The following is a 24,731-nucleotide window of genomic DNA, read 5'->3' as shown; positions in this document are numbered from 1 at the left end:
TATGGATGAAATTTTCTCTAAAAAATGATTACTGTTCCTCCTTCTGTGGTATAATCTTAATTGTATATTTTTCATGCTCCTCTGCTGAATTCCAAGTTAAAGTAAAGCATTCTGAAGGTGTATTTTATTGGTTCCAATGCTTCTGGGTTTTAAAGTTCACTGTTTTTGCCTCCTGGCAAAAAATGCCTTTGCAGTATGATTTAGTTTATGTTTTCATAAAACAGAAATACAAAATCAAAATTCAAACTTATACTTTTCATCGCCAGTAAAAATATAAAATTTAGATTTAGATTAGTAAAATCTTGGATTTAAGAATTCAGAACCTATCTATATGAGAGAAATCAAAATAAACATTTAACTCTTTTAAAATCTCTTTAAATCAATGAGTTCACTGGTAAACCCACCATGTCAGAGTACAGAAGAAAAGACAGAGTACTTGTTAGCAATTTTTTAGTTTGGGTAGGGAAACAGAACAAATGCACGTGAAATAAGTGAAAATACTTTCAGAGAAACATCAACAAGTGCATATTACTATAATGCAGGGTCTTCAAATAGCACAAAGTTGAGATGCAGATTAAGAGATTAAAATTAAGGTGTTATTAGGATGATTCAAAAGATACTTTTCAGAGATAAGTTTTGAACAAGGATTTGAAAGAGTTGTAATATATGAATGGGCAGGTGGAGGCAAGGATTTCCAGTGAGAAGAATAGGGCACAGACATGGAAAGGAGCAATTATAAGATGGGCCAAGAAAATCCTAACGGTCGGAGCCAAGGTGGATTGCAAGAATGGATCACTTTAGACCCAGGCACTCCCTTAATCTTTTAATCCCCTTTCTTTCAGTCCATCACTCACCACTTCTCTGTCTACTCAGGATAGACTCCCTGGTATATCATGGCAACCATCTGTGGCCAGAACACTCAATGCCTTAGATCCTGTTTTTTTCTATTATCCCCCAAGGAATGGTTAGTCTCAGAAATCAGGTGAACAAGCTTTGTAGTCAGGCCTGTGCAGTGGCTGCTAGTGAATTGAACAAGGGTGGTCAAACCTAATTATCTTTCTAATGTGACTTACAGTCCTTTTCTCACACTGCTTCCTCTTTCTTCTTTTCATCATAATCTTAAAAACTTTCTTGTCAAACTGTTAACTCGGTAAAAAAAAATTTTGGAAAAGTTACCAGTGTTGGAAAGCAGAGAATTTTCTCAGGAAGAGCAGCAGTTCCTTTACTCCCTATCCAACACCCACTACAAACTGTACTTCTAGTTATAGCCACTGGTAAATCCCCAAATTTGGATCAATTTAGCTATTCTGTTCTTAAATCCAGGATGTTGAAGAAAAACTCATACCTGCTCATGTTGCAGCTATAGAGCCATCATCTCTGGCTTCATCTGGGCTTTCAGAGCCATTGGCAAAAATTCTACTTCTTCTGCGATATCCTTTTCCATTTTCCATCTCTCCCTTCTCACTGCCCTCCTCAGATCTCCTGTCCCAACAACACATTGTTGATGAAATCACACATCAACTACTGAGCAAGATTACCCTGTTGACTTGACTGTTAAGGAGCTTTTTCTTCATTGTGGGCCTTCTGTTGAGTATTTGCTTGAGGCACAAACATTTCCAGGCTCTGGGACTCTTTGAAGAGATCCATCCCATGCATATACCCATTCCTTCAACTTGCTTTTGATCAATCCTTTGATCATGTTCCTTCCAAATCCTAGAAAATTCATACCATTAGCCCCTGCCCAGGATCAATATATATCTCTACCTCAGGCCAGATCTTCTTCTACGAAAAGAGTCTAACATGGAAACACAAGTTCCGCCTATTAAGCGATTTTTATTCTTCATCATCCTAAGAGCCAACAGTCTTCTTCCATCTGGTACAGGAATATTATATGGAGCCATTCTTAAACCAAGATGCTCCAATACCTAAACTACTTAAATTAGGATGTAAAACCGACTTTTACATCATCAGTCAATTGCTTATAGGAAACTCCCTCTAGACTATAGATGTGAGTTGAAACAAGTGTGGCAGTTTGCAGAAGGCATAGGAATGTAGGACCTGTTCAGTTATTAAATTGCTGGGCACCACTAACTTTATGGCTGGGTTGACTGAATAGCACACAGTTCATTACTGGAAGCTTGAGCCAGTTGAAATCCCATAGGCAGTCGCCTCCAGAGCTAAATTTAAGTCAAGAACTTTTCTGCAAAATGTAGTTACGGAAGAGGGCATGGCCTTTGTCCAAACTTGAGAATCTTTCTCTCTGTATCTTTTTCTTAGAGTTAGCAAGTCCATTCAGTATCTCAGTGTGCTAGAGGAAGTTCAGGGACCGTGAGAACTTCCAGGTCATGAGGACCAATTGACAGTTACTTGCACTGAAACCCTGGACCAGGCACTAAGCTTTCTTTCACTGTGGACCCCAATTACGGATGGATAAAATTTAGATCATCTTGTTAATGGTCAGAGTAAGACGTAAAAAATGCTGCATCTAAAATTTAGATACTCATTTTGAAAGGAGTAGCCTGGAATGCCACAGATCCTCAAACACCCAGGTCCTTTACTGTCACATCAGAGCTCTTTATTCTTACACAATTTCACATTCACATTCACATATATGACTTACAAAAGCATCTGGGAGCACTTCTACTTTCTGATCTTCATGCCCTATCAGCATGATGTTTTATGCATATTGGATCAAAATGGGACCTTGATCAAGGACCCAGCAAACTAGACTGTAGCCCAGAGCCAGAAAGCTTGTGTATCCCTGAGGCAGGACAATAAAGATTTATTGGTGTTTATGTCAATGAAGACAAACTTCTGATGGTGCCTATCAACCAAAATACATAAAAAATATTTTGACAAGATCAGTAACTGCACCATAAATGCTAACAGATACATTCATTTATTCTAGTAAGGAGAAAAAACCTGCCATGGCAGCCACAACTGGGGCCTCTACTGATTTTATTTCCAATAATCCACTGTCATTCTCCAAGACCTATGAGACTGCAAAAGCTACACCAGCCTATTAATCACCAAATCTATACCTTTCAGGAAGCTACCTTCAGGGTTGTAGTGCTCCTACATTCCTTATTTTGACAGGGAAAGAAAGTACCAAATGGCCCTTCCTAAAATAATAGTCCTGACTTTATAGGGGTAAGTAAGAAACTGTGTGGGATCCGCCAGTTTGCCAAAATATCCCTTCCCACAATTCACTCAGGATCTGAGAAAATGACCCCAGGATAGTTTTGGGAGTCCCACTCAGCCAACCATGAAATAAACTCAGGTCAGAATTCAATTTATTACCTGGGCTCCATAATGATCCCCAGCTCTAACCAGCTAACTACAGTGGAATTACAAGTCCCCAAGAATCAGTGATAACTTTGAGCCAATATCCAATATTTCCCAAGTTTAGGTGTTTCCCTTTCCTTAATGTACAAGTATTCAGGTTAACAACCACCAGCCCCACTAGGAAAGACAAGGCAGAAGGTTGACAGTATGCGTGTGTAGTGTCACAGCAGGATCTTTCCTCACAGGTACTAGCCTCTCTTTCACTGGGTGATGCTGGGTCTGTGAACCCAAAATGCTCTAGCACTTTAGCTCCAGTGAGGCCTCTGTTCACCAGACCTAGAATAGCTTTGGTTAAATAAATCAAGACACACCTTAATTGCTGTCTGTCTGTTTCATTCCTGGGGACCCCATGATTAATTAGCCACAGCCAGAGATTTCTGTTACTGAGACCATTCCCTGATCCCTGAGTGTAGCATCTGGCCATTAAAACAATACCCACTTTGCTTCAGACTGTTAACAGCACCTGGGCCAGGCCTCAGCTGGCTTCTCACATCCCCCCTGAGATCAGGAATACCATTTTTATTGTAGCTCCTTCCACAGTATTCCCAGCCCAGGAAAAAAAAAAAAAAGAGCCAGCAAAGCACTTTTAAATATTTGGGTATTTCCTTTATCGCTGTATTTTTATTGGCAAGGGAGAGGAGTCTTCAGGACCCTGTCAGGATATAGGGGTGAGACACAAGAGCCATTTAATCACTTTCTTATCTCCCGAAGTCTTTAAATTCTTTCCTCTATGTTGTGCCCAGGACTTTCCAGTCTTTTATTTTACCAAAAGAGACCAACAGTGGGTTCCTATTCGCTTTAGCAAACCCAGAAAAACTGTTAAAACTACAGTTAACTGTTTGAGTTACCACACTGAGTGCAGCATGGCTTATGAATAAACTCATCTTAATGAACACAGTTCATTCGCGTTCAGAAAAAACAACAACTTAGTTTTCCAATAGTGGCTACACATTAAAATAAAATAATATGAAAAAAGTTTAAAAATATGATACTTATCACCTGCCCCTCTCCCCACTCTGCAACATTTAAATTAGAGCCTCTGGGGTTAGACCAAGCATCTGTGTCATCTCAAAATTTCCCAAGTGATTTTGATCCGCAGTGAGATTCAAGGACCATCGCTGTAGAAGTTCTCATTCACTCCCAAGGTTCCTAATACCACTTATATGCTAATGATGTACATTTATAAATCCTTCTAAGACCTCTCATCTAAGCTTCAGCCCACCAAAGCAATATTTCTCTCTTTGACTCTTTCTCCAATTGTTGAAGAATCTGGAGGCTTACACAATATAAAGGGGATTATCAAATATTAGAGCTTACCATATGCCAGGAGCTGTGCAAAAGTCAAAGTAAACAAATCAACCCTGGTCTCCACCTTCTTTGTGTAGACATTTGATTGCCTCTTATGGGGTTTCTTAATCTCAACACTATTGATATTTTGAGCTGAATCATTCTTTGTTGTGGGTGACTGTGTTGTGCATGGCAAGGTATTTAGGAGCATTCTTAGCCTCTACCCACTCGATTCCAGTAGTATCCTACACCCTCTCCCATGAAACAAGCAAAAATGTCTCCAGGTATTGCCAAATGTCACCTGTGGGTCAAAATTGCTCTTGGTTGAGAACTATTGGTCTATGGTCATTTCTACATAAAAGTCTCACAAGAACTTACATTTTTAGCATGTTATATACTAAATATACTAATTTTCTCTTTATTGTTCCTAGGCTTGGTTATTTGTACCATTATCAAGACTTCACCAGTCCAGAAATCTCTTTTCCAGGGCCATTACAATTGGTTCATTCAAATCACTATTCAAACAAAGTTTCAAATTGCTCTTAAGTGTTAGTTTCTAAGTCTCTTTTTAAAACTGAACCATCCTTTCCCCTCTTGCCTTTTTTTCCCCCATGGCTTTGCCTGGGCGAACAAATTGGTTCAGTTGTCCTATGGTATACTTGACATTCTGGATTTGCCTGATTGTTTCCTTCTGATCTCATTCAGCTTGTTCCTCTGTCTCTGTTTTACCAGTAAACTAGGAGTTACATCCAAAAGCTTGATTAGATTTGTATCCAACAGTTTTGGTGCTGTACTTCATATTGTAGCACCTCAGTCAACACATAATGTATGGACTATGGCTTTTAGCTAAAGAGGTATCAGGTGGTGATGGCCTGATTCCACCATTATCGAGTTGATAATTTTTGCATCATGTGAATATCTACTTAATTATAACTTTTCACATAATGATTTAAGCATCTATTGATCTTATAGCCTCAGTCAATTATTTATTTAAGAGTTATAAATGGTCATTTTCTGGAGGTCCATTTTTGATACAACGATTTGTGATGACAAACATCTAAAGTGGATATGTCATGTGGTAGTTAGGTGTGCAAGTCTGAAGGCTGGGGTGAGAAAGATAAATTTAGAAGTCATCAGTATATGGTAAGACATTTAATATCCATAGGCTAATTGGGATCACTAAGGGACGAGAGTAGATGGAGAAGAGGGTCCAGTAGTGAGCAATGAGTCACCCCAACTATTACAATTGGATGAAGAGAAGGAGCTAAAAGAGAGCTGAAAGGCAGGATCTACTTCTTTAATATGAATTCTCATAACTTTTCCCTCAGCATCTTCCCTGGACTATGGTAATTAACTCCTACATGATCTCACTGCCTCTAGCTTTACCTCTTCTAATTCATGTTCCACAGAGCTCTCTGATAAACTTTTCTAAAAGTTAAATCTATCAGATTAGTTTCCAGATTAAAATCCTTTAATGCTCTACGTTGTCTTTAGGATAAAGTCCAAATGTATACTGAGATTCTTTCTGACATTTTTCTTTCCTACCTGCTCAGCCTTATATCTTACCAATCCCCATCCCTTACCTGTAAGCACCTCATGGCAGTTCCCCAAACATTCTAAGCTCTTTAATGTTTCTGTAACTTTTATTCAGCTTCTTTGTGGGATAATTTATTTCACTCGGTAAACACCTAACTCATAGTTTAAGACTGAGTTAAAGGTAACTCACTTATTAAGCCTTTCCTGACCCATGAGGTAGAATTGACAACAATTATTCTGCCCCCACTGTAGTGTGTGTGTGTGTGTGTGTGTGTGTGTCTCAAAATGTGACCTTAATTCACTACTCCACAAACTGAGCACAAATATGATCACATTTTATTTCCAGTTAATTACATAAAGTAGACCTTAAATGCCATACTAGGGGTAAAAAAGCATTTCCCTCTTTGATCTCTCCCTCAAATTTTCCAAGGTTCTACAGGTTTACATAACCTAAAAAGAATAATCAGAAGGATATTCACTATGTGACAGTCATTAGAGCTGTTCAAAAAAAATCCTGTTCTTCTAAACATGTAGTGCAACGCTCCCCAACGTTTTGGCACCAGGGATCGGTTTCGTGGAAAGACAATTTTTCCACTGACAGGTGGGGGGCATCGGGAGGGAGAATGGTTCAGGCGGTAATGCGAGTGATGGGGAGAGGAGGATGAAGTTTGGCTCACTTGCCCACTGTTCACCACCTGCTGTGCATCCCGGTTCCTAACAGACTGCTACAGGCCTGCAGCCTGGAGGTTGGGGACCCCTGGTGTAGTATACTGGCATATACTTTTCTGTTCTCTTGAAGAAAGAAGTGTCCACCTTATTTGCTTTAGCCAATGAAATATGAAATGACACGTTTCACTCCTCGTAGGAGGCTTTAAGGTTTGTTATTTGTCCTTACCTTCCTTCTGCTGCAGTGATTGTGCAAGCATGTGTTGAAATGGTCTTCATCAGCCTGGGTCCCTGGTGTGATACGCATTTCAACCTGTGATGGAATGTAACATGAATAAGAAATAAACTTTTTTGGTATTCAGCCATTAAGATTTTGGAATTATTTGTTCCAAAGAATAATATAGCCATTCAGGCGGACATATACACTAAGCAGGGAGAGTGGAGAGTCTGATAATTCTAGTAAGTAAGACTGGCAACCCAGCCTAGATGCTGAAGAGTCTTACTACTCATTCCTATAGAAGAGAGTTTTTCACCTTTGGCATATTTGGCATTTTGGTCTGGAAAAATCTTTGTTGAAGGGGGCCATCTTATGTATTGTGAGATGTTTAATAACATCCCTGGCTTCCACCTACTAGGTGCCAGCGGTACCTGCCACCCCAAGCTGTAACAATCAAAATGTCTCCAAACATTGCCAAATATGCCCTGGGGGTCAACATTGTTCCCCATGGAAAACCACTGCTTTAGACAATGTACATCTGCTTTTGATGCAACTTTTTACTCAGGCTGCTGTAGCTTTGAGAGAGAAATGTCACTTGGTCAGAGCTGAATTTTGCTAGTGTGTCTTTGCTGGGTTCCCAAAGTCACAATTTTTAAGTCTTGACTCTTACAAGACCACAGGACTCAAAACACCTCCCTGTGACAACCCCAGAAATACAGCTGGTTCAGATGTCTGCTTCCTGTGATCTTGGATCTACTGTCCTTGGACATCAATACCATCAGGGGTGGGGTAGCTATCGCCTTTTGATCCTGAAAAAATATATCAGTATAATTTATATATGCCCTTTCTGGGACAATGGATGTACCAAGCTCTGTTTGGCCCAGCTGACATGATGGGACTCCAGAGAAGCTACACACTTCCCTTTGGGAAGGGAACTTCAGTGCATCACAGTAACTTGTCCTCTATGGAAATCTCTGTCACTAGGAAAGTGAGAGAAAAAAAGCCATACAAGTTTAATTTTTGGTGGAACATCCTAATGACAATAATTATTTTTAACATTATTATTACTAATAATTGCTAACATCTATTGAGAGCTATGTACTAAGCCATGTTACTCAAATCTCATTAATCCTCACAACAATTATAAAGGTAGATTTTTTTTTTTTTTTTGGTGGTACGCGGGCCTCTCACTGTTGTGGCCTCTCCCGTTGCGGAGCACAGGCTCCGGACGCGCAGGCTCAGCAGCCATAGCTCACGGGCCCAGCCGCTCCGCGGCATGTGGGATCTTCCCGGACTGGGGCACGAACCCGCGTCCCCTGCATCGGCAGGCGGACTCTCAACCACTGCGCCACCAGGGAAGCCCAAGGTAGATATTTTTTATTCCATATTTTCTAGCTAAGGAAATAGAAACACAGAAGAGTTATGTAATTTGCCCAAACTTTACTGTACACTGACAGCTTTTAAAGTCTGGACTTAAATTCATTCTGTTTGACTCTTAAAGACGCCCTGCTCTTAACTACTTACATTGAAAATGTAATCAAGTGAGAGTTCCATTTCTAGAAAAGAGTCAGGAAGACCCACTGGAGACCCTTCCCCAGGGAAACAATCACAGCTGGTGAAAATTATAAAAAAATAAAAGCATTTAATGTCTCTGGGAATTGTCCTAAGGGAATACATTAAAGGAAGAAAGAGTTATTCAGAAAAATCTCCTTGAGCCATGATTTGCTTGCTCTGTCTGTCCCAGCTTCCTAGCCCAGCATGATGGAATCTCTAGTTTGGACAGGTGTTACCAAGAAGATGGGGCTCCTTTTCCCCTCAGCTCACAGTCAAGGGATACGATATTTCACTGGGAGGGGCAGGCTACCAGCATTTCTTACTCACGCCAGCTCTGAGCCACAGAGGCTAAATTCTGGCAAGTGTCGCTGAGAAGTCACAAGCTCCCTTCTTCCATCCCGCCCCCACTCATAGGGTGGAGGTTGTACCTTAGGCTCAGCATGGCCCAGGATATTGGCCCCTGATCACCTTCACCCCAGCTTGCTTGTGGTGTGGAGGTACCATGCTGGGAACCAGAAAATGAAAAAAAAGATATACAAATGACCAACAAGCACATGAAAAGATGCTCAATATCATTAGCCACAGAGGAAATGCAAGTATACCACAATGAGATACCACTTCACACCCACTAAGGGGACTATAGTGAATAGGAATATAATAACAAGTGTTGAGGAGAATATGGAGAAGTTGGAACCCTTATACACTGCTGGTGAGAATGTAAAATGGTGCATTTTAGAAAATAGGCTGGTAGTTCTTTAAAAGGTGAAATATCTCTAGAATTGCCATATGACTCAGCAATTCCACTTGGGTATACGCCTGAGAGAAATGAGAACATATATCTACATAAAATCTTATACATGTATGTTCATAGCAGCACTATGTTTAATAGTCAAAAATGGAAACAACCCAAGTGCCTATCAACAGGTGATTGGGTAAATAAACAAAATGTAGCATATCCATACCATGGAATAATATTCAGCCCTTAAAGCTGGTTCACCCTAGTTCATGAGGGCCAGTTGTTAAACAGGAATTTGTGAGTCAAGTGTCAAACTGTTGGTAGCTTAAAATTAACCGTTAAGAGAGTATTTACATCATTAATTTAACAAAAATTACAAATGAGCAATTTTTCTTTTCCCAAACTGCATGTATTTCTGTTATACTGCAATAAAAAAAAGTTAAAAAAATATTCAGCCCTAACTGAAGTACTCATGGATGCTACAGCATGGATAAACCTTGAAAAATTAGGTTAAGTGTAAGAAGCCGGCTACAAAAGACCACATATTGTATGATTCCATTTGTATGAAATGTCCAGAATAGGTAAATAGATAGAGACAGGAAGTGGGTTAGTGGTTTCCCAGGGCTAGAGTTGGGAGTGGGAGAAATGAGTAGTAACTGCTAATAGGTATGGAATTGCACAATTCAAATTGGTGAGTTATATGTGAATTGTATCTCGATAAAGCTGTTATAAAATATAATCAAGTATTACAGCATCTTCCTATACTAGATAGTGAATCCTTAAGAAGAGGAGCCATGTCTCATTCATCTATCTTCTTTATTTATTAGACAGGCCTAGTGCAGAGGTGAAGAGTATGGATTTTGGAATTAGGACAGCCTGAGTTTTGTAGCCTTGGGGAAATTATTTTAGCTACCTAAGCATCAGTTTCCTCAGCTGCATAATGGAAATGATAGAACTAACATCACAGAGTTTTCACAGGAGTTCATTGAGATAATGCATGAGAAGCATTTACTGCAGTGCCTGACACATAGTGAGTTCTCAAGAAATGTTATGTCTCATTTATAGCAGGTGCTTGAGAAACGTATGTCGAAAGGACAAAAGGAAAGAAGGTAATATAATGTATGTGTGGGCAATGCGGTTTGGGGATAAGAGCTTGAGAAAACCTGAATATGTTTATGGTGTTGAATTTCGTACTGCCAGGATGACTAGGAAGTTACTACATATTCTTGAGTTGGAAAATATAATAAAAACTTTTGAGAATGAGTTTTAGAGCAATTGTGGAGAAGAATCTTTTAGAGAAGGGGGGTTATAGGCAATGAAGCAAATTAGAAGAAAACATGAATAGTAACTTTTGTCTGGAATCAAGAAGCCATTTCTCTCCAAGTCTCAGTCTACAAAGCTATAAAAGGTGGATAGTAATCCTTGTGCCGGCCACCTCACAGAATTACTGGAAAGCCCAGTTGAGATAACAGATATGAATGGGTTTGGAAAACTATGTAAATGAAAGTAATCCCCCTTATTAAATTATTAGTTCTTTACAAGAATAGCAGCTATCCTGCACAAACATTTATTCAAATATTAATTGATGATTGCCACAGGTTGGATTCCCCATGAAGCAGACGCTGAGGAGAAAATTTATTAGGAGGAAGTTTATTAGGGAGTTGTCTGGGGATCAACACTTATGGGGGATGGAAGGAAGCCAGACTGGGTAGAGGGAGAAGTAGGAATGTAATTCAGGCACAAGAAGGCCTCAGCTGATTATAGGAGGAGCTCTGAAGCTGAGCTAGCCCTTCAGAGTGTCCCTCACTGTAGGCAGAGAGAGAGAGAAGACTTTGAACCCCTATGTTAGCAATCATTAGATGGGTCGGTTTAAAATAAGTCACTACCTTGGGCCAGTCGGCTCACTGTTCAGCAGAGGGCAATTCAGAGAAAGGGCTGACAGCTGAGAGACGGCCAGCCTTCTCAACAGGCCGAGGGATGTCAGTCCTACAGGGAAATTTGGCTAGCACAGCACAGAACCCCAACAATGACAGAGTTGTTATTGGTATTGCTATTGCTATTGCTATTGCTATTGGTTATTGGAGAGTTGGTAGTCAATGGGTACAATCTACCAAAAGATCTCCAGTTTGGATAAATCAGGCCAGTGGTGTTGTTTTTGCTCTGGTTATTTAATTGAGAAAAAAAGCCACACTTTTCTTTTCGCCTCAATGACTAAGATAATTCAGCTATGTCCATAATTGACAATTTCTAATAGAAAGACTTTTGGTAATCAGTCTGACTGAGAAGGCAAGCAGTCACAATAACTAAATGTAATCATTAGATCATTTTGGTTGCTAAAAGAAGAATTTCTTTTCATGGAATAAGTTTATTAGGAAGGTTTGGGACAGAGGAATTATTGATTACATCAAGTACACATTTATATTTTACTGCCATTAAGTTACTTTGATGTTAAAACATTGTACACAGAATAAACTTTAAAATCATTGGAACAGCAAAACAATGCAGATTTCAAAAATATTTTGTTAATGAACCAAATACAGCAAGGCACATGGAAATTTGTTTGATTATATCATGAGAAAAATTAATTTAATTTTGACACAAAGTCTTTTTCCAGACTTCTTACACAGTGAAAATATGCTGACATTTTTGTCCATTGGAATCATACATTGTAACTGCTATTTGAAAGACTTAAAAAGTTGGTTTAAAATTTATTTTTTCCCCCAAAGCTTAAAAACTTAACTCTTGAAAAACTTTTCACTTTTTAATGACTTTCTTTCCTTCTGATATTTTTAAATATCCAGAATTATTGGCCTTAGAAATAAGAGAAAGAAAGGTAAGAACACATTTATGTACAATAAAATGTTATTGAAATTCAGTATGGATTTGTTCCTAGTCTGTAGTACCAGCTATTCTTAAAGGTATTCAATTTTATTACTCCTCAGTAAGAAGAAGCTGATAAAATGTCTGCAAACAGAAGTTCGGCAGAAAACAAACTTTGATAAATAGATAAAATGAGTTATAATTGTTTATCCCAGGGTAGATGTTTCAGATTTGTTGAATGTGTTTATGTGCATATTCTTAACCTGCATAGTATCACCTGGGCTTTATCACAGATGTACAGTGAAGAATAATAGTGGAGCCTCAGAGAAGTGGTCTTCATATTTTCAACTCAACTATCCCCCAGATTAAAAATTTTAATTGCACAGATTTCTGTTGACATCTAAAATTTTTCATTTTAAGTTTAATTAGTTCCAAAGGATAAAATTTGGTATATTGTAAATATTGGACTTTCTACAATAAAGCTTTTACTTCACTCTTTTAAATGATGAAATGAAATCTAAATACCATAGCAATTTGCTACCCGCTGTATTAGAATAATGCATGCTACATGCTAGTGTAACAAATGAGCCCCACAGTTTCAGTGCCTTAACTATAATAAAGTTTATTTCTCTTCCATATGAAGTCAATTGGAAGACATTTCAGACACAGCTTATTTCTACCTCATGCCTCCATCATTCCTGAGGGCTTCAGAATCCTTTGATTCAAGCCAGTGGACAGGAAAAGAGAATGTTGGATCATGCATTGAAGGTTCCATTGACTACAACTTAGTCACTTGGCCACATCAAACAGCAAAAGAGGCTGGAAATGTATAGTTATAGACTCAGGAGAAAGAGGAAATGGGTTTGCTGAGCACACATAGTAGTCTCTACTGTACTTTGCCCTTCTCGTCGTCAAATATCCTTCTTCTTCTCAAACAAAAAACATACTCACCACCTCCCCCAAGTGGACAAGCCAAAGTTTCATCTGTCATTGCACTGGTCTCAAATTCCAGGATTTCTCAGTGGTACACATCCTCTCTTAGAATCTGGATTTAGATTCCTCTGGTCACTGTCACCACCCCTTCCCACCTCAACACACACACACACACACACACACACACACACACACACACACACACTACAATGGTGGAGCCCGGACAGGATAAATATAATAAGTTTACCCATTTGGGAAAGGAAGTAGAAAATAAGATCAGTTACTGTGTTCGTAAAGGTTAGGAAATCTTGCAGGGTAGGTACTGTAAGGAGCCCTACCCTGGCAGCAGAAGACATTTCTTGATGGGTTTTGATTCTGCTTTTCATGAAGAATTCCATTGTTCTCTGTGGCCTCTGGCTCTACAGGTTCATTTTTATCCATTTTCACCTATAGTCACATCTCACACGGGTATGGCTTCATTAGATGGCCTAAGGACTATGGGTTTTAGCTTAATATGTCCTATACAGTATGTGAAGTTGTATTTGACTAAAATGAGGTTAGTTGAAATTTAATTAAATAAAGCATAGCTAAGACTATTTGGCAGAGGGGTTATCTGTGGGGCTTTACCTTTGTTGGATGAACTTGTTTGCTTATCCAAGGAGACGATTCAATTTTTATATTCTTCTGAGTTTACATCTATTTTTCAGAGTCTCAGGACAGTTGAGGAAGAGAGTAAAATTTAGGTTGTGACTCCTACCAAATCATGTATACTACGGTGAGGGAAGATACTCTTTTTCAAAGAATTGAACAAATTTTAAATATAGAAAATACTTTTACACTATTACAATTTATATGAAACATACTAGTACAAAACTATAAATATATTTATATTAATGTATAAGTCTAGTGAATAATACTCTAAAGAGTCTTACAAACTTGTATGATTTCACCTTTTATCTTTGTCAGTCAGGTTTTCAAATGAAGTCCCAGCTATAAAACTTTGACTAGCCAACCTCGACATATGACACCTTTTCCTTTGTGCCTCTTTCCTTTCACAGTGTCTTTTCCTTTGTACCTTTTTTAGGCTATAAAGGAAAATGAGATTAAAATGAATCTTCCTCAGATAGACTATTTGAAGATTATAACTATTTTACAAGAAACAATTTTATATACTTAAGAAGATATTGAAATATATTTTTAAAGTCCTGCAATTTTCTATAGTTACTTAAAATGTTTTTGTCATTTTGAAATAGCTATATATGTGTATATAAAATTACCTTGAATTTTGGAATGATGCTATATAATCATTTCTGAATGATAAACACCTACAGAAGGGCGATTATCTACATCTGGATTGATAAGGTTTATAGCGCATAATTTGAACATGAGCATCTTAAGGATATGGGGAATTCTTAATTCATCAAGCAAAATAATACTTATGTAAAGATGTTTTGCTACAACTCTTTGTTGCTGTTCACCATAGACTGAACACGAACTTCATCTCCTGCTGCGATAATTGGTTCATAACTTTCCATCATTTCCTGAAAGCATTTATTGTCTACCTAAAAGTATACAAAATTAACTTCCTAATTGTTGACAAAACAGTAAAAACGTCCAATTTCAATATTCCACTTTAGATTTCACAAACATTCTTATTAGGGAGATAACTGACAATATGAATAAGATTTTCAAAGTAAGTTTATTTCAGGTTTATTATTCAGATAATCCAAACTTAATTGTGTGTAGTTTTTGTTTTTGAACCCAAAATTTCTTACAAATCCACTTTTAGAATTGCAAAGGACCTTAGAGATCATTAGGTGACTTATACAAAGTCAAGCATTTGAACTGAAGTTTCTTGACTCTCTTTTCATTATACTGCGTTTCCTCCAACTCAATAGATGATTTTAAATCTGACAGCATTTACTTTTATAAAAATCTTTGTTAATGCCTTCTTTTTAAAAATTCGTGGTACTGTTAAGTAACTGGCTTTACAAAGGAAAATAAAGAATGCTTTACCTTTAAAATATTAACTAATTATGCAAGTTTCTTCTCTTTCTCTTGACATTGATTTGCTCTTTTCATATACTGGGATTTCATATACACTTTTTATACACCAATATTTTATACAGACATACATACGTATCTCTGTAATTTTAATGGCTTTTAGACATTTTATCATGTTATATAACTTGACTATTTCCAACTTACTGGACATTAGGTCATCTCTTGGTTCTATAAACTTTTTAAAATTACTTTTTGGGATATACTCCCATAAGTGGTACTTTCTCAAAAGAAAATAACTTTTATGGTTCCTGCTATGTATAAGTAGATGGCTTTTTAGAAACATTTTACAAATTACACATAACTAACAGCAATGGATGATTATATCTGTTCTCCCATAGACCTGCTAACATTGATGTTATATAATTAAGATTTTGAAGAATAAAGAGTGTTACTCTTTCTTATTAAGATATTTGAAATGGTTTTATTTTGAAACGAAATGTATAAAATCACTTCTGAATTTTAGAGTGATTTTAATTTATTTTTATTTAGTTATTTCTCAAAATTTTATAAAATCAGCTATGTTCACATTATAGACAATTCATGTTATTTTACTTGCTTTGTCTATTGATAAAACAAGCAACATTACATAGAAACCAAATTACAATTTTAATAAATTCTATCCTATCAGCAAAGGATTCTTTAAAGGAATGGCATAAACCACACCATATATGATTTATTTTTCAAAGCTGAAAGACATTTTCTGATGGAAAATATACTTATAACTTCATGGCTTCCTCATTCTATTTGTAGCATATCTCATTACTATATAAATCACACACAAATTTCCAAAATGCGAAACAGGTTCTTTATTCCTTCTTAAAATGTTACCTATTCATCTGATTTCTAATCCTTAATACTTTTATAGATAATATTCAGTTAGCCAATAAAATATAAATTAATTTTAGTATTCTTTGAAAGGAAATATTATCATGAAAAAATAGAAGATACAGGGAAACATACTATTATATCTTTGGAAGTACACATATTTATAATAGATCTTTAGTCTGAAAATTTGTCATATAACGTATGCATTTCATTAATAATGCGATACCAATAAGGTTCAAATCTTTTTTGTTGTTGGGGGATGAGGGTTCACAATGCTGCAGAAATGGAAAATGGCCCATCTCAACCATTCTCTTCTTTATTCTAACAGAATTCTAGGCAATGTATTTAGCCGAAAAACTACATTTCCCAGACCTTTTGCATATGGCATGGCCAATCTGACATAAGACTTGTTCAAATGAGCCTCTGGGAAAGCTATCATTGCCCTTCCATCTGACGATGGCTAGAGCTCCAGCAATGATCTTGGGACTATGAGAGAAAAGGCAAGAAAATTTCAGCTCCCTAGTATCAGACCCAATTGGGATTAATCTTTCAGCTTTAAAAATATATATTTCTCTTTTTATAATTAAAATGATCTCTGTATTGAGGGTCATTTAAATATAGGCTTGACGCTAATAAACTATGTTTATTCCTTTAGCTAATATCCTCTAAGCCTTAAATATGTGGCCAGCTAACTGAGCCTGGAACTGTAAAACATCTGTCTGAACAATTATCTATTTTATTAGTGCAGTGACTTCAACTGGCTGCACAATGGAATCACATGTAAAAATGTAGACTTACTAAGTCTAAGGTAATGGTTTCAAACTTTAGCTTGTATCAGAATCCCTTGTTAAAACATAGACTTGTTAATCATATGCTTGTTAAAACATGGATTGTTGAGCTCGTCTCCCCAAATTAAGAGATTCGGGCAGGTCTGGGGCGACATGTTCCCAGGTGATGCCAATGCTGCTGGTCCAAGGACCACACTTTAAGAAACACTAGTCGAGGATACAACCTGGACACCTGTGTATTATAATAGTTTAACGTGATTATGATGGTTCAAAGCAGGATCAGAAACCCATAATTGAGAACTGGTAAGATTACAACTGTTCTCTCTCACCTGCTTTTATTCCTCAGCTTCAGTTTTCCAGAATAAAAGTGAGAGCTTTTTTATCTTCTCTGTGTATGCACTTTTCTATTGCTTTCCTTTCAGTTTCTTAGGGTAAATGGGGTTGACTAGCTGTAGGTCAAATTTGAAATAAACAGTCATTTTTCCCTTCAGGTTTTCTTTCTGCACCCTTCATTCTCCTCTTAACTACGCTTTCCTAGCCCTATGTATTTATTAGTCTCTTCCTTCCACAGCCTCGACTCTGTGGCCTAAGTTTGCACCCGCTGTGAGTAGTTTCATCTATTCTCCCAGCCTTAACTGCAACACTCATTACCTGAGTTGCAATCTTTGTTAGGTGTTCGCTATTTGAGGACATTTCTTCCAGTTGTTCACCAAAATATATGAGCTGTTAATCTCTCTATCAGTGGCTTTGGTGTGGGGAAAATGTTTCCAAAGAAGAGGCTCTCATTGTACTTTGCTGAAGAAGAGGGTTGTCTAACAACCTGGATTCTCCTTTTTTCACAGGAATTCAGGAGTCTTCAGAGACTTTTTTTGAATAATCCATTTGAATAATCCTTCTTTAGATGATGACCTCATAAATTTTTTCCTGATTCTATCCCACCCCTGTAACCCATTAACACTTTTAGCAGATTTAGCCCTTCAATGCTCCTTTTTTGACCTGAGGTTGGGTTGTGAGTGTCATTGCTCCTCAACTTTACTGCCTGGATTGAAGTGGAAATTATTATTCTGGACCGTCCATGGATCTAGACTCCTTATTGGGCAAACCTACCTAACAAGGGAATTTGCTTCCAGAGAGTTCGGATAGGGTTGTAGGAGCTAGGATATCCCTGCCGTATATCACCTACCAAACTCTGGTCACATAATGAAGTCTTTATGGTTTATTTATCATGAACATGGTCTTCTCAAAGCTTTACACTTAAAAGCAATGCCAAAATTATTCACTACATCACCATTTATGAACTGCTTCTGCATGTTTGGATAGAAAAATAGGCGAGAGCAAACTGCTTTTTAAAGTTTATCAGTACTTTTTCTAATCCAAAGGCCTCCCCATAATTCTCAACTTCTTCAGTCTTTGTGTAGCATTCCAGACTGCTGACCATGCCTTAGTCTTTTTTTTTAATTCGTTAAGCTGAAGTTTATATTTTTTCCAGTTTCCTTTTTATTTTAATAAAGTATAGTTGACACACAATATTATATTAGTTTTAGGTGTATAACACAGTGGCTCGACATTTATACATTATGAAATGATCACCACAATAAGTCTAGCAACCATCTCTACCCACACAAAGTTATTACAATATTGTTGACTATAATCCCTATGCTATACATTACATCCCCATAACTTATTTATTTCATGACTGGAATTTGTACCTCCTAATCCCCTTCACCGATTTCATCAATTTCCCCACACTCCTCCCCTCTGGCAACCACCAGTTTCTTCTCTGTATCTGTAAGTTTCTTTCTGTTTCTTTATTGTTGCTTTTTAGATTTCACACATGAATCATATGGTATTTGTCATTCTCTAACTTATTTCACTTAGAATAATACCCTCAAGGTCCTTCCATGTTGTTACAGATGGCAAGATTTCATTGTTTTTTATGACTGGATAATATTCCATTGTGTATATATACATCTTCTTTATCCGTTCATCTATCAATGGACACTTAAGTTGCTTCCATATCTTAACTATTATAAACAATAGTGAACATAGTGATGCATGTATCTTTTCAAATTAGTGTTTTGGGTTTTGTGTGTGTGTGTGTGTGGGGGGGGAATACCTAGTAGTGGAACTGCTAAATCGTATGGTAGTTATATTTTTAATTTTAAAAATTCTGTTTTTAAATTAAAAATTTTTTAATTTAAAAATTCTGTTTCTCCATTCTGCTTTCCGTAGTGGCTATGCCAATTTACTTTCCTACTAAGAGTGCACCAGGGTACCCTTTTCTCCACATCCTCATCAACAATTGTTATTTGCTGTCCTTTTTATAATAGCCATTCTGACAGATGTGAGGTGATACCTCATTGTAATCTTGATATGCATTTCCCTGATGATTAGCGATATTGAGTATTATTTCATGGTCTGTTGGCCATCTGTTTGTTTTCTTTGGGAAAAGGTCAGTTCAGGTCCTCTGCCCATTTTTTAATTGGGTTGTTTGCTTTTTTGATGTTGAGTTGTATGAGTTCTTTGTATATTTTGGATGTTAAGCCCTTATTTGTTGTATTGTTTGCAAATACCTTCTCCCATTCACTGGGTGGCCTAATAATTTTGTTGATAGCGTTTTTTACTGTGCAAAACCTTTTTAGTTTGATGTAGTCCCATTTGTTTATTTTTGCTTTTGTTTCCCTTGCCTGAGGAGACATATCAAAAAAATGTTGCTGCCAAAAAAAAAAAAAAAAAAAAAAAATGTTGCTAAGACCAGTGTCAAAGAGTTTGTATTTTCCTCTAGGAGTTTTATAGCTTCAGGTCTCACATTTAAGTCTTTAATCCATTTTGAATTTATTTCTGTGCATGGTGTGAGAGAGTAGTACAGTTTGATACTTTTTCATGTAACTGTCTAGTTTTCCCAACACCATTTATTGAAGAGGCTGTCTTTTCCCCACTGCATTTTCTTGCCTCCTTTGTCATGGATTAATTGACCATATGTGTGTGAGTTTATTTCAGGCTGTCTATTCTGTTCCATTGATCTATGTGTCTGTCTTGTGCCAGCACTATACTGTTTTGATTACTGTAGCTTTGTAGTACAGTTTGAAATCAGGGAGCATTATACCTCCAGATTTGTTCTTCTTTCTCAAGATTGTTTTGGCTATTCAGGGTCTTTTATGTTTCCATACAAATTTTAAAATTATTTGTTCTAGTTCTGTGAAAAATGCCATTGGTATATTTGATAGGGATTGCATTGAATCTATAGATTGCAACAATCCCAGAGGTCTCTTAAACTATACTCCTTTTTTTTTTTTTTTTTTTTGCGGTACGCGGACCTCTCACTGTCGTGGCCTCTCCCATTGTGGAGCACAGGCTCTGGATGCACAGGCTCAGTGGCCATGGCTCACGGGACCAGCTGCTCCGTGGCACGTGGGATCTTCCCGGACCAGGGCACGAATCCGTGTCCCCTGCATTGGCAGGTGGACTCAACCACTGCGCCACAGGGAAGCCCTATACTCATTTTTTTAAATTCTTTTTTTTCTTTTCTCTGTTCAGCTGGGGTGATTTCCACCACTCTATCTTCTAGTTCACTGACTGATCCATTCCTTTGTATCATCTAATCTACTGTTGAGTCCTTCTAGTGTATTTTTTAATTTCAGCTGCTATATTCTTCAGCTCTGTTTAGTTCCTCTTTATGTTTTCTAACTTTTTGTTTAATCTTCTCCCCAGTTCATTGAGCATCTTTATAATCATTCCCTTGAACTTATTGGGTAGATTGCTTATCTCCACTTCACTTAGTTCTTCTTCGGAGGTTTTGTCTTATTTCTTTGTTTGAAACATATTCCTATCTCTCCTCATTTTACCCAAATTTCTGTGTTTATTTCTCCTGCTCTTGGAGAAATGGACTTATGTCAGAGATGTTTTATGGGGCCCAAAATCTCACTCCCCTCTGTTTACCAGAGCTACATGTTCCAGAGGTGCCCCCTATGTGGGCTGTGTGGACCCCTCTGTTGTGATGGGGATGACTACCGTGGGCACAATGGTAAGCAGGGCTGGGCTTAGGCCTGCTTGGCTGCCAGTACCTGCCTTGTGTGGTAGCTGCTGGCCCACTGGTGGTCAGGGCTGGGTCTCTACACTGCGAACTGCTTGGCCCAGGGGGTGTGAGGACTGGTGCTGGCCCACTGGTGGATGCATAAGCTCCTGCACTAACAGGCTAGAGGGAGGACTCCAAGGTGGTGCTTGCCAACACCAGCATCCTTGTGGTAGAACGTGTTCCCCCAAATGGCTGCCACCAGCATCATTGTCCCCAGAGCAAGTCCCAGTTGCCTCTTGCCTCTCTGAGAGGCTCTCCAAGGTTAGCAAATGGGTCTGACCAGGATTCTTTCAAATTACTGTCTCTGTGTGGGAACTTAGAGCATGTGAGATTTTGTGTGCACCCTTTAAGAGCAGAGTCTCTGTTTCCTACACGCCTCTGGCGCTTTAATATGCATGCCCTGCTGGCTTTCAATGCCAGATGTTCTGGGGTTTCATCTTCCCAGTGCAGGACCCCTGGGCTGGGGAGCTCAATGTGGGGCTTGGACCCCTTGTTCCTTGCAGAGAACCTCTGCATTTGTGATTATCTTTCCATTTGTGGTTGATATCTACTCAGGAGTGTGTGTACTGACACGTGGATATATCCCTCCTACTTGTCTTATTGTGGTTCCTTCTTTACAACTTTAGTTGTGGAAAATCTTTTCTGCTAGTCTTCACATTGTTCTTATAGATAATTGCTCTGTAAATAGTTGTAATATTTGTGTGCCCACGGGAGGATATGAGCTCAGGATCTTTCTACTCCACCATCTTTGCCATCAACCTAGAGGACTCTTAAATGGCTGTTTCTACTCCATTATTCCTTAATGTTGGCATTTCCCAACATTCTTCCCATGTTTTTTCAATACTCTCAAGCAACCTTTCCCTTATTATTCTCATTAATGTTAATGCCTGGCCTCCTATTTTCTTCCATACTGATGGGAACTGGGAGAAGAAACACCTGGGACAAAGCTGAAAATTTAGGCAATAACATAGTGATAGATGCTAATTGGAATGGTGTAAGTATTTAAAATTTTAAGGCTAATAATCTCCTTAAATTTTTTTTTAACATAACAGATAAGGTGAAAGTCTCCTCAGGCCATTACCCCCATTCCTTGTCTCCTATCTTCCACCCCAAAAGTAACTACTGCTAGTAGTTTATTTTCCGTTTACAATATTTAAAGTTTATTTCTTTATTTAAACATAAATGGTATATTAGTAAACATACCATTCTGGAACTTGTGTTTTTCATTCATGAAAATGTTTTGAGATTTTTTTCCATGTTAGAACGTGTAGTTCTCCCTTAAGAATTAGCATTTAAATACTACTAATTTTTGCAGCAGAATATATAAAATAAGTCATGCCAAGGATGCCTTGAAGAGCTTGAACTTTTGTGAGGGTCTGTCAGAGTAATTCCAAAATTAAAACAATGCTATGGTGGTAACAGTTCATTGGCTTTCTGAGTTTTAAACACATTGAGTATTCTCTGTGAATTTGAGAGTGGCTGTCTTAGACTGGGCTACATGTAAACAGTGGTCCCAGCATACCACATATGAGTTGATGACAGTGAGATCCATCACTCAGTCTTGAACATCTGAGGAGAATGATTGACTCATTGAATTAAGAAGACCTTATACGATATCTCTCCTTGCTCTTTGATGGTTGGCTTCCTTATTACAGACTTTATCAATGTGGAATGCTCAATTACAAATTCAACTACCATGAATCAGTAGTTGAATTTGAATATCTTTTCTTTAGGGACCAAGATGATATCTAGCAATAAATTTTGTGAAAATTTCTAAATCTTTAAGTTAGTTATGAGGATTCAGAGGCAAGAAACCAACTGTTTGGCTGTTAACTACACAGTCCAGTGTATCGATGGTAGGGGTAGTGAGTGTAATAAAGATGGCTTGTCTGGACAAGGGTGCATGTCTATTCATGGAAGACTCAACTGATATTTAGGAAGTCTCCGGAAGCTTATAAGTCCAGAAAGTCCTTTTTGAATATATGATATCAGGAAGCCAAAGACATTTAGGCTGTTAACCAAAAGCTCAGTGTAGTAAATTAGGACAGTAAGTCTTTTGGACTTCATTTCCCTAATGTATGTAATGAGGATGCTGGAATATAAAATTGCCAAGGTTGCTTTCATGGAAAAACTTTAGCTCCTGAGGAACCTATTGGGCAAAATGTTCTTAGCCTCTTTCCTCACAATATGTGAAATAGGTAGAAAATGTTATGATTATATTCAGAAGAAATAGATTATTTTGGTAAATCTATTATCAAACTATCAAAATCAAATTCTTGAAACCCCACTGTTAGCATGAGTCATTAACAACTTTAGATTACCTTCTGAGTTTCATGATGGGAAGTCCATCTCTGCCATGATTTAATGGAAAGATTATTGAATCTAAAATTTAGAAGACTTGAGTTTAATCTTCATTGTACAAGTCACTAAGTCACTATCTTGAGCAACTTATTTAATATCCCTGAATCTCAATTTAATTGCATACAAAATAGACATTATAAAAAATACATACCTAAAGAACACTGCCATCAAGACTAAATAAAATAAAATGTGGAAGCGCTTTACACATGTTGTTGTATTATTATTATTTTTTTAGAAGATGTTGGGGGTAGGAGTTTATTAATTTATTAATTTATTTTTGCTGTGTTGGGTCTTCGTTTGTGTGCGAGGGCTTTCTCTAGTGGTGGCAAGCAGGGGCCACTCTTCATCGTGATGCGCGGGCCTCTGACTATCGCGGCCTCTCTTGTTGCAGAGCACAGGCTCCAGATGCGCAGGCTCAGTAGTTGTGGCTCACAGGCCCAGTTGCTCCGCGGCATGTGGGATCCTCCCAGACCAGGGCTCGAACCCGTGTCCCCTGCACTACCTGGCAGATTCTCAACTGCTGTGCCACCAGGGAAGCCCTGTTGTATTATAATTTAAATAAATCCTATAAAGTCTATAATAGTGCTATACAGTCTATTATGATATTGTAAATGGAAACCAATTCAAATATCTTGTGAAAAATTCCTTCATTCCTCTGAATTCTTGTAATACCTATTTGTAATTTGCCTATAGGACTAGTGGGTATTTATTTTAGTAAATAGTTAATGAATACCAACACTGTACCAAGTGATTAGGGAGAGCAATAATTTTCAGCAGATAAGAAAGTTTTCCCAAAAAAGCTAGCCATTGAGAAGCTCTTTGAAGGAAGGGTAGAGGTTCCGTGGGGAATATGGTGGTGGGAAGTTTGAAATACTGGAAACAGCAAATGTCTTAAGTTGCAGAAAAGTTATAAAGTCCTTGAGGGCAGTGACTGTATGTCCTAATAATCTTTGTGTTGGTCCTATTGTTGTACAACCTTGACTTTATGCCCATCACAAAACACGTAGCCTGTCATCCTTAATAAATGAATTGCATAATTGAGTGGATGGTATGTCATGCCTCTGAGGAGGTTCTCAAACTTTAGCCCCTGCATCGTTAACACCTGGAGGGCTGTTGTAGCACAGATGGTTGGGCCTCACTCCCAGAATTTGGGATTCCCTTGGTCTGAGACAGATGAGTGAAAACTTGCCTTTCTTAAAGTTTCCAGGTGATGCTAATGGTTCCAGGATCACATTCTGAAAACCACTGCATTATTGTAATTTTTTTTTTTTTTTTTTTTTTTTTTTTGCGGTACGCGGGCCTCTCCCGTTGCGGAGCACAGGCTCCAGACGCGCAGGCTCCACAGCATGTGGGATCTTCCCGGACCGGGGCATGAACCTGTGTCTCCTGCATCGGCAGGTGGACTCTCAACCACTGTACCACCAGGGAAGCCCTGCATTATTGTAATTTATATTTAACCACTGAGGCAACATTTTTGTTTTTCCCTAAGCATCCAGAATACTCTTATAATTCTTGTCAAACTTA

Source organism: Phocoena sinus, chromosome 13 (genome assembly GCF_008692025.1).
Source record: "Phocoena sinus isolate mPhoSin1 chromosome 13, mPhoSin1.pri, whole genome shotgun sequence".
NCBI lineage: Eukaryota > Metazoa > Chordata > Mammalia > Artiodactyla > Phocoenidae > Phocoena > Phocoena sinus.
Note: the sequence above shows the minus strand (reverse complement) of the source record.